This window comes from Strongylocentrotus purpuratus, unplaced genomic scaffold (genome assembly GCF_000002235.5).
Source record: "Strongylocentrotus purpuratus isolate Spur 01 unplaced genomic scaffold, Spur_5.0 spur5_scaffold_21, whole genome shotgun sequence".
Classification (NCBI taxonomy): domain Eukaryota; kingdom Metazoa; phylum Echinodermata; class Echinoidea; order Camarodonta; family Strongylocentrotidae; genus Strongylocentrotus; species Strongylocentrotus purpuratus.
In genome coordinates this window covers 14030899-14038668 of record NW_022145607.1, presented here as the reverse complement: position 1 = coordinate 14038668, position 7770 = coordinate 14030899, and the positions used below count along the sequence as shown (strand labels likewise).

General features: G+C 35.0%; 1 long non-coding RNA gene across 1 annotated transcript; it reads right to left on the bottom strand.

Annotated features, from left to right (window-relative positions):
* Positions 1-1546: 1546 nt before the first annotated feature.
* LOC105441556 lies at positions 1547-6374 on the bottom strand. The gene is made up of 5 exons (XR_972068.2): positions 5880-6374; positions 5281-5383; positions 4640-4797; positions 4292-4474; positions 1547-3864 (listed from the first exon to the last, which is right to left on the bottom strand). It is a non-coding gene; the product is annotated as an uncharacterized LOC105441556 (long non-coding RNA).
* Positions 6375-7770: the final 1396 nt, after the last annotated feature.

The window sequence follows — 7770 nt, the reverse complement described above, 5'->3', positions numbered from 1 at the left end:
TAAAATTTGTGTCGAATAAAATTTGTGTCGAATAAAATTTGTGTCGAATGAAATTTTTGTCAAATGAAATTTTTGTCGAATACAATTTTTGTCGAATGAAATTTGTGTCGAATGAAATTTTTGTCGAATGAAATTTTGTCGAATAAAATTTTTGTCGAATAAATTTGTTGACAAATACAATTTTTGACGAATAATGTGTCGAATGAAATTTATGTCGAATAAAATTCTTGTCAAATAAAACTTGTCAAATATTTTCTGAAAGTGTCGAATATATACATTTGAGTGAAATATATTTTTTGAAAGTGTCGCATATATTTATTTGTTTCCCTAAAGGCGTGCCATATACGAATGCCAAAAGGATTGTAAGGAGAGATAGATATATAGAAAGAGGAAGAGAGAGAGGAGAAAGAGGAAGAGATAGGGAGAAAGAGAGAGGGGGAGAGAAAGAGAAAGAGATAGAGAAAGAGAGAGCTAAACAGAGGGGGATACATATGAAGAGAGAGAGAGGGGGAGGGGGGAGAGAGGGGGAGGGGAGAGACATATAAACTGAAAGAGACATTGCATCGTCTATTCTCACACCCCTCCCTCTCCCTCTCTCTCTCACACACACACACACACACACACACATATACACACGTTTTATCCGTCTGTCACTGTCTCTTTCTCCCAAACATACCCACACGAGCGTGCGCTCTTTCTCTCTCTTGTTCTTTCTCTTTTCCTCCCCCTCTCTCCATTCTCTTTTTAACTCTCTATAATTTTTCTCCAATCTCTTCCATCCTCTCTCCACCACACATGCACCAAGAGCCTACATTAGACCCCCTTTGACCCATTACTTAGGCCGTGGACTACAAGTCCCCACTTATATGTTAAGTGGGAGAAAAGGGTTGTTGGCCAACAGAGCCCCCCCCCCCCCCCGAACAGACCCACATTCGGATTTCACCCTCAGTTTAGCCCATGCAACAAACTTGGTCAAAAGAAAGCACTCTCACTATACACAACGGTCAGACGACCCTAAAATTGGGTTTATTTTGTTTGCATTGATAGAGCATGGACCAATTATGTCCGAAGAAAGAAGTATGTCTATGGTTTATTAAAAACTAAAAGAAGTTCCCATGGTTGTTGAGAGAGAGTGTCAAGAGAGTCTCAGAAACCAAGTAAGCTGTAGTAGGTAAAGAAGGTCAAACGTGTTGTTACATTGTATGAAAGAAACGATGAGACGACTCAAAACAAATTCAAACAATACTAAATAATTACACTACACGAATTTGGGTGAAGTGAATCAAGCACTTCTGAGTTATCGAGACTGGAAGGCATTAGATACTTTTTCTTTACTTCCAGAACAGCTGGGGGCAACGTTTTGGTTTCGGGAACTTTGATATTTTCCGTTTCCCAGATCTAAAAAAACTTGTAAATATCTTTTGTGATCGTACCACCGTAATAATTTATGTGTTTGTAATACACAGTTAAACTTTATTTCGATAACATCTGGTGCATAAAATTCATTTAGGACAGAATCATAAGACAAATCGTGAGTCAACAAATGTGATTTTAAACCACGAATTCTTTATTTTAATATATCTTTTGTCTTTAAGCACGATAATCATACGTCAATTTGAAAAACACAATATAGGCATCGTATAAGAATTATAAATGTTAACTCATATGTCACTTAGCAGTGTCATGATTGCGCCTTTACATAGTTACTGCCAGTGCTCTTTTAAATTTAACTCCATTTAAAGTAATATTATGTATATCAAGAAAATGAATTAATACCACATTACTACAAAGGACCTAAACAAGGAAGATTGAGAACCTAACACAGAATTCCAATGACAAGGGTTCATCTGATTTATACCTTTATAACACAAGTAATTTGACTTGATATAAAACCATTTGACAGAGCAGTTAAACGAAATGGTATGGATCACATAATATTCTTTACACAAACAAAATTATCAACACAAATCATTTTGAAATCCGAGAATTCACAGGCTTCAGAATTACCATACATGAAAACAGCATACTCCAAAATAATTGTATGCAATTTAATTTTGATAGAGACGTGACAGTAATAACAGTATAACAGGTATACATCTGATTATTTATTTATAACAGTTATACATGTATTGTATAAGTGAACGATATTTTTATTCTGATATCATCAAAATTGTACACGCATCAAATAACATAGGAACAGTAACATAGTACTTGTAGCAATACAAAAGGATTACATCAATGAAATATCAAGGGTGAAACGGTATATACTGTAAAATCAGCTGTACAACATAGACACATACATTAAATAAGATTATTAGGGTGTCTAAAGAAGTAACTGTATATGTACCTGTAAGGGAGAAAAATGTACAGTTCATATAGTTACGATTATATTTGTAACAAAGCAAATATATTAAACAAATCACTAAAACATGTGTTACAATAATATATATATATATCAGCACAGTTGATTAGTAGAAGTAGTAACAGTATAGTTAGAATTGTATAGTTAGTTATGTTACATCAATATGAACAGATTACATGAATGAGATGTGACATAACATAATACTAGAGAATGACACAACAAACACATGCAATATATACACATACAATGAAATAATTAGAGTTAGGGTTTTAAATTACAAGTTGTATTGTACGTTAGGGATAAAAGATATATAGTTATACGATATGAATGTATATATTTATATATATATGCTTACATTTCAAAGATACACAAATCGAGTATAACACAAATCATTAGACTATTTATTATGTATTAGCCATTAGCGCATTTGATTAGAGTTTTAGTGCTTCAAAGTTTAAAACAATTATTAATAACATACAAATAGCAGCAGCAGCAATATTAGTTAGAAGCGCCGTTGATTAAAACATGTTATAGAGTAATGTAACTTACCAGGCAATAATAATTATACATCACATACCCATGGCATACGGAAAAGCGATTCGTAAATCTTACGTAAAATTAGTATCATTACTAAATTATACAAAAAGAGTTATACTCGGATAGTATGAATGTATGATATATCAACAGTATAATGGGTCATACTGGTGATATTAGTCATGCTGCTTTATTGTTGGTTATTCATTGGTGTGAGAAAATCTGTATTATTATTAGAATATTGTCATTAGGAAAGTAGTATTGTTTTAAGGAAATGAAGTTAAAGAACAAAAATGTTGTTGGCGCACCTAACACAATACTGAAGGTAGGTAGAACTACATAGCAAGTGAGATTTGAATATATATAAAAAAATTACTGCGACAAATAAGACATTTCCATATAAATATAGATATACAAATATAAAATGATAATCAACGCTGAAAAGTATTTTTTATAAATTTCATCTGTATATAAAATATGCTATCATTTTGCTTGGCATACATTAATTTTCTTATGTTTACAAAATATCCAAATAATGAAATGCATACAAAGTGCCATAATATAAAGCACATGATACAATCTTATTCTCTCTCACTTAAAACAAATGTACATCAATGTAAATAAATTATGAAGAATCCTCTTTCATACATAATTTGTTGGCATTATCTTGGTTGAGCAAGATTCAAAGTTTCCATTGTTCATGGGCGTCAAAGTTGAGATTTTTTTGTGGTGAAGAGCACTGTTGTCATTCACATGAATGTCATCTAGCTTGTACTGTTGTAGCTCATGTTAGCATACCAATCAGCTTTACCTTGCGATGTCGTGTTTTATCATTCCACCTCGTGCATTGAGTTCAATCTGCAGACTTAAGTTGTGATCTCTGCGAGGCTGCTAAGATTAAAGTTCATTCGTCGTCGTCTTAGCAGTGAAGAGACAAAGTGTAGTATATCATCTTGTTGTACATAAAACTATGGGAAAATAATAAGAGATACCAGATTATATGATCATCACTGTCACTTGCGCTGTACAATATCATCCAGTCTTAGAAAAACGCAATCAACAAAAAAAAAAAAACACCACTAGAATTTAAATACATCCCATTCGTTCTACGTGTTAATATGCTGCTCCGTTTTCTCGTTATAGGTATTACTATAGCCCACACCAGGACAACAAAAGCGAATAGATATTGGATGAACAGATCAACTAGTCATCTACCCATTAGGTGTTTTGCACACGGCGTTGACGTGAAACTCAACAAAGATAATTGTTAAAATATAATTTGAAATTAAAAATGTCAGAAAAGTTGCCAACGAAGGATATCAAACTATAATTATGAAGACAAAAAAGGGGATTCATATCGTTATGTAATCACTGAATCATGATATCAATACTTACTATATATCTCCGTAGCTATCACCCTGGTCGCCGTCCCTCTGGTCGTCGCCAGTCAAAAGTCAAGTTCCGGTTGCCGTCGCCCTCGTAGGCTCCATCCTGATGATCATCGTTGCCGTCATCCTTTTCGTTGCTCTGGTTGCCATCGCCCTGGTAGTCACCCCAGCCGCCGCCCTTCTTCCCTCGCTGAAAACTTTAAACGAATAGACAATTTTATAATCTTGTATAATTAACATGTGTGATTTACTGGAGGAGAATGATGAACTATAACGGCTGCAATTTGTTGCCAATCATGGATTAAAGACCTGCATTAATTATGTTAACGTTACTAAGCACTACTTTGATACTTACTATATGCATTATTATCCGTAGCTCACCCTGGTCGCCGTCCCTCCGGTCGTCTTTGCCGTCCATGCCGTCGCCCTGCTCGGCTCCATCCTGATGATCATCGTTGCCGTCATCTTGTTCGTTGCTCTGGTTGTCACCCTGGCCGCCGCCCTTTTCCCTCGCTGAAAATTTAAACGAATAGACAATTTTATAATCTTGTATAATTAACACGTGTGATTTACTGATGGAGAATGATGACCTATAACGGCTGCAATTTTCTGCCAAACATGGATTAAAAGCCTGCATTATTTCTGTTAACCAGCCTTTGATAAACAACTATGAAAATATTAGAATTAGGAAGTAGAAAATTTCCGGGAATAGCAGTGTAGAAACAAAGGTCAAGACAACATCTTTACGTAGGTCTCAAAATGCTGATTTTAAAATGCCACACGCAAATGATTTGATTTGGTTTGATTTGATTTATTTATTTCTGTTTGATTTTCTTTTTCTTTAGCATTTTTACAAATACACTGTATATAACAAACAAACATTGCAAATTTACTTTTGACAAAAGAATATATGTAGAATAAAGTAAGGCTGGCTGTTTCATTTATTTAGATAAGACCATTTATTTCCCCATAATCTTGCTCTATTTAAATATATACCTGGTTACCACCGTGGTCGCCATCGCCGTAGTCGTAACTTGGTAGCCGTCGTGGTCGCTATCAACCTGTAGGTCGCCTTCCTCGCTACATCGTTGTCGTACCCCTGGTAAAATTATAAAAATGCAATGCAATTTGATTATGTGTTCATTCAGCATCTATAAAGAATAGTACAAGGTAAGAGCTAGAATTACAGCTCTTAAACGGGATTAAAAATCTCGATCTCAGTACCATTACTCCATTACGAATCTCTTGGTTCAAAAGAGGCAACAACATAAAATATTCCACTCTATCTTGCTCTTCCGTAACAACGTACTTTTAAAATATTATTAATTTTTTTTTTGCAGGTTCTTAAATTCGAAGCTTCATTGAAGCTTCATCGATCCGAAGTGTAAATTCCAATTGTTTTTTTTTATTGCGAAGGTTGATCATTGAAAGCATAATTACATAATTATGAAATGTACATACAGATCGAACGCGTTATCATTTTCGGAAATACGAACCAGCAGAACACCGAAACTTTGTTAAAACGAGTGCCCCTTCTAATAATAAAATTGTAATAATATTGCTTATATAAATCTGGTCGTAGCTGCTCTACTCACCATCGCCTCAGTTCGTCTGGTGGCCGTCTTTGTCACATAGTATAAGTTGTAGCCCTGGCAGTCGTTCTATATCACTTCCAGCAATCTAACTGATTAAACAACATTCCAATACTTTTGAATTTGTTACGAAATTGCGACAAATTTCATCTTTATTGCCTTAGGAAAAGTTGAGAAAACTTGTTATCATCCCGTATTTTTACCTCATATCCATGAAATACTACAATTAAATTCAGACGAGCTTTCAGGGTTCATGCCCATGCATTATACGCTGACATTTCGGAAAGTATTCTCATGATTAGTCATATAATTGCATTCTATTTCAATACCACAAACCTTTGGTTGAGCAAAGCTAACAGTCCCCAAAAGAGGAACGTTGCAATATAAAGGCTAGTAATATTTACACTTTCACGTGGATCTAATCTGAAAACAGATTTCGAGTTACAACTGACTTATTCTGTCTAGGTCGCTTTGGGGAAAATAACCCCCCCCCCCCCCCCCTCCTAGCGCCCCCGTAGGATTTTAGTTTTATCAAAAGTAAAATACTCCACCATCATCCCTTCATCACCGTACTCGTCATTGTGGTCGTCATTGTGTGGCGTGGTCAGATCATCTTCATCTCTCATCTTCCTTCCACCTGTAGAACGAGAACTCTCTTCAAACTGCATCACATCATAAAGTTAGTTATTCATAATATTTGTTTACCCACCCACAAATTACAGTCCCTTCTTTTGAACAGTATTTTGCTTTCCATTGGTCGTCATAATTACTTCGCCCTGTTTTTAATTCCAATTATATGCTCTTCATATTTCTTTCAAATTTGTAGCTGTGTAACCCATTAAAATATATGTTCACTGTCAACTACTATTCTCCATCGTCGTATTTTCCCATTACATCCATATGTGTAACGAATCTGTTACAGTCTTATGATAGAATAAGGGGAATTTTTATCTTTGCAAAATCAATTTGCTTCATCTAGGCCTAATTAGTTATTGTATTTCGCATTACATTCCATCGTTACATAGTACATACATTGCCAGCTCGGATACAAGACCGAGATAAGAACAATATTGCCATTAAAAATTATAACCTTGTTTTAAATATTATCCTTTTTCGTCGCATCGTTAATTCAAATAGTAACATGATGTCTATATAATAATCTCTACAAATGTATTCGGTTTCAAGTATTTTTAACTTCCAATGTTAAGATAATATATTGTACGGAGATCTGAAAACAATACTTATTGGTGAGACGTCCATTGCCGTTTATATCGGAGATCAGAAAACAATTATTATTGGCCGAACTTCAGTACGGGGATCTGAAAACAATACGAGATCTGAAAACAATAAATATTGGTGAGACTTCGTTGCCGATACAGAGATCTGAAACAGTAATCATTGGCTAGACTTCTTGCCGATACAGAGATCTGAAAACAATAATTATTGGCGAAACTTCATTACGGAGATCTGAAAACAATATTTTTTGGCGTGACTTCGTTGCCGATACGGAGATCTAAAAACAAACAAAAAAATGGTTAGACTTCGCTGCCGATAAGGAGACCTGGAAACAATTATTTGCGAGACGTCGTTGCCGATACGGAGATCTGAAAAAAAAAAAAAAATGGAAAGACTTCGTTGCCGATACGGAGATCTGAAAACAAACAAAAAAATGGTTAGACTTCGCTGCCGATAAGGAGACCTGGAAACAATTATTTGCGAGACGTCGTTGCCGATACAGAGATCTGAAAACAAAGAAAAAAATGGTTAGACTTCGTTGCCGATACGGAGATCTGAAGAAAAAAAAATGGTTAGACTTCGTTGCCGATAAGGAGACCTGGAAACAATTATTTGCGAGACGTCGTTGCCGATACAGAGATCTGAAAACAATAATTAT